Here is a 4211-nt window from a genome sequence, read left to right as displayed (position 1 = left end):
AATATTAAAGGACCACTCTAGTGCCAGGAAAACATACTCGTTTTCCTGGCACTATAGTGCCCTGACGGTGCCCCGCCCCTCAGGGTCCCCCTGCTGCCCGGCTCTGGAAAGGGGAAAAGGGGTAAAACTTACCTTTTTCCAGCGCTTAGCGGGGAGATCTCTGCCTCCGATCCTCCTCCGTTCCGCCCCATCGGCTGAATGCGCACGCGCGGCAAGAGCTGCGCGCGCATTCAGCCGGTCGCATAGGAAAGCATTTACAATGCTTTCCTATGGACGCTTGCGTGCTCTCACTGTGATTTTCACAGTGAGAATCACGCAAGCTCCTCTAGCGGCTGTCAATGAGACAGCCACTAGAGGATTTGGGGGAAGGCTTAACCCATTAATAAACATAGCAGTTTCTCTTAAACTGCTATGTTTATTAAAAAAAAGGGTTAACCCTAGCTGGACCTGGCACCCAGACCACTTCATTAAGCTGAAGTGGTCTGGGTGCCTAGAGTGGTTCTTTAATAGAATAAGCAGTTCTCCCTTTGCATTCTATGCCAACTATACTATTGAATAACATGAGATGAGCTTGTCTTGTCGTATTGGATTTAGTCCTTTGTGCTTTTCTCATCAGAGCCATTGTGTGTGATTGATTGGTTGCTTGAATCTCGGAGTCAAACAGAATAAGGCTTCAATTTAATCTTGTTGGGCAAGCTTTTCAAATGATTTGATATTTTTGGATAAACTTTTAAAAAATATATTTAATATTATGTAAATAATTTTACATTTGCAATATTTGGTATTTTTGGATACATTAATATTTTTTTTATATATGATATATTTTTTTTTTTACCTTAGTACTGACAGTCGGCTCTTTGAGATAGGCTTGAACCCTTTGACTACCAGTGTTTTGTGCCCAAAGAAATTTCAAATAAATATGTTGGGCACACTTTGGTATTAAAAAGTTTAACAGGGTTATTAACTAAAGTGAGAATTCAAAGTGAATTTCATATTAAAGGCCAGAGTTGTTCATATCTCCCAAGTGTCTCTATTTATAAGGGGTACTTCTTATTTTGGACCCAAATCCTCCTGTCCCTCTTTTCTATCCTAATGGCCCCTCTTTCTAGGAGATTCATATTTTTGGAGTGTCTGAGTGTATAACAGAGCTCCACAGCATTAATACTCACAGTGATATGCATTTAAATACAGTAAACGTCTTTAGAAAACAGCCTGTGTAAACAAGATACATTGTTCTTTACAATACATTCTATTTGCATAAATTCTGATTAGTAAGTCACCTAAAATTTCTCAAAAGAGCCTGCCCCTGGCTCGCCACAGCTGACTTCAAGAATATTTCCAATAGGCTATTTTGACAGCTGTAATTATTATTATTTTATTATTTATTTAGCACCATCAGATTCCGTAGCGCTGTACAATAATTCACTTTGAATTACAGATGTCCCAGTAAGTGTGTTTATAATGCCATATTTGGAATCCTTTCTAAAACGTACCATAAGTATGTGTTATTGATTGCAAGCTCTTAAGCCAGCATCCAACCCCCTCAATGCATTATAAATGTATTGCCTGCATATATTGCATTTATTTATACTGATCACACCTTGGCGATTCTTATCATTATTTTATTTATTTTTTCTATACCCCGTCTAGTTTTAAAACCTTACAATTTCCTAATGAACCTTTCTGGAAAAAAAACAAAACAAAACAAAACAACCCATTATGATATAAAACAATGTCCTGGAACAAACTTAGGGGAAGATGGTAAACCTAACTATATTTCAGAATCCCTATACCAATGCTACATATGTATGTCCCAATCTCTATATTAGTGATACAGTGCTATACCTGCGTATACCTATGTCAGCACCAATATATAAAAGCTACACGTATGTCAGTCACTATATTGGTGCTATACCTATAAGTCAGCATCACTATTTTGGTGCTGGGCTTACAGTGCATATAGTTATATTGGGATTTCCGGATTGTACTAGCTCTGTTGGTTTGTATGGTATCTGTAGAGTTGAGAAACGTGTGATCTAGCCTTTTACTGTTAATCATATTCAACTTGAGTGCAGCATAAATTGCACGTTCCCCTGGGGGAATTTAACTTATTCCCAAAAAGGCCTTTATCCCAGGAAGTCGCAGCCATAGCCTCTCTGTTTTTAGAAACTTATCTTTAGAATACCATTCGCAGTCAGACAGCTAGTGACATCATTTACATGTAAGGGCGTTCAAACTCAAGGTTATATAAAGGCTGCTTGGCAAGACACATCTATTAACATGTCTCCTGGGACCTTTTTTTTTTAATTCAGACAATTGTCTGCTGCAGTTAATTAAAATAAAAATCTGTATAATCATGTCCGTGTCTATAAACCTTATTATCTGAGACATATTCATCAATGCCCGTGTAAGTGAAATAAATGTCTTCATTTATTTAAAGAACGTTAAAGGCGCCGAGAGCCTGGCTCCTTCGAAAAGGAATGGGGACTATTAACGCACTCTTTAAATTGTAATACTAAGTCCATATAATGCCCTCATGATGGTACAATTAGGTCAGGCTTTGGGCCTCCAGGTGCTCTGTATCAAACATGTATTTAATGTTGTGAGTGACAGTTAACATCATGTGTAGTTGTTTTAAATTATAAAAAACTAAAGTTGTGTTTTTTAAAGTTGTGGGTTTCCGTGTGGACAATTATTGTGAACAGGAGGCATTGCTGTGGGTGGGGTGCTGGACCCCGAGTGAAGTCCTGAACAGGTGCATAACTATAAGGGGGCAGTTGTCCCGACAGCAAATATTAGAAGGGCCCCCAAGACCTAGGGAGCCCAGAAGGTGGCCGACTGGTAGTGGCGTCTCCAGGATTTACTTAGGGGGGGGGCACATAAGGGGCCAGGGACAAAAGTAGGGGGGCAGTTATAAACCGTGTGTGTGTGTATATATATATATATGTAGTTCATACAATGTTAAACAAAAATCTGCCCACCAGTCAAGCCATAAGGATTGCTTTTCCCACAGAAATCACAAAATTGCAGTAATGTTACTACCGCAAAGCATTCTGGGTGGCCATATGCAAATTAGTTTAACAAAGTATCATATTTTTGCCTCATTCCATTTTAAACCTGGATTCCTTTGTCTGTGTTTTCTGTATACAACAGCTTTGAAACACAACTTAGGAAATGATGCAAAGCCAACAAACCACTCATGGACAGCTGTTTGATTGTTAATGCAAATCATCAGCATGAGGTTGGTTACTGGTTTGCTATTTAGGCTTGGTGGTGCACATTTTATAACTGTGTGTGTGTGTACATTATATATATATATATATACTCACACATACATGCACAGGGCTCGACAAATTCCAAGCGCCATAGCGACTAGACTATTTGCCCATGCGCCTGGCATTTGTCAGCCCTTCGCTAAGCCGCGCAGGAAACATTAAAGCCGCGGGGAGCATGGAGGCAGCGCGTGAGGGAGCAGTAACCTTCCTGCAGTTCCTCTCTGCTCCCTTGTGTGCTGTTTATTGACATGACGTCACTCCGGCCCCGGCATCACTACAGAGAGTGCGTAGAGGAGCAGAGAGAAACTGCAGGAACACAGAGAGGAGACAGACTGGATGTCAGGGAAAGATCCACTTAGCTTTCCCAAAGGCTTAGCGGATTTAAATTAAAATAAAAATAGCAGTTTGTGAGTGTGTGAGAAAATGTGTGTGTGTGCGTGTGCATCTAGGGGCTGCATTGTGAGTGTATGTGTATTGGGGTTGCATTGTGTGCTTATCAAGGAGCTGTTGTGTGTGTATATACAGGGCCGCCATCAGGGGGTGACAACCATGACTGTTGTCACGGGCCCGGCGGCCCTGGGGGGCCCGGACTGCTCTGGCAGTCCTGGGCCCCACTTTCCCTCCCTGCACACATAGATAGCGAATATCGCTATCTATGTGTGAAGCCGCGGGCCCCCCGCTCCCTGTTACCGCAGAGGGGGCCCAGGCAGCACACAGCCTCTTCTCTTCTCCTCCCTGCTATAACTCTCGCGAGACCCGGTTGCCATGGCAACGCTCCGCGGGTCTCGCGAGAGTTATTGGAGGAGAGAAGAGAGGAGAAGCTGTGTGCTGCCTGGGCCCCCTCTGCGGTAACAGGGAGCCAGGGGGCCCCCACCGGACCACCAGGGATGGAATCTCCCCCCTCCCTGGACAAAGGTAAGCAGGGAGGGGGGAGAA

The sequence above is a fragment of the Pelobates fuscus genome, chromosome 5 (genome assembly GCF_036172605.1).
Source record: "Pelobates fuscus isolate aPelFus1 chromosome 5, aPelFus1.pri, whole genome shotgun sequence".
Lineage (NCBI taxonomy): Eukaryota > Metazoa > Chordata > Amphibia > Anura > Pelobatidae > Pelobates > Pelobates fuscus.
This window is presented reverse-complemented; position numbering follows the sequence as displayed.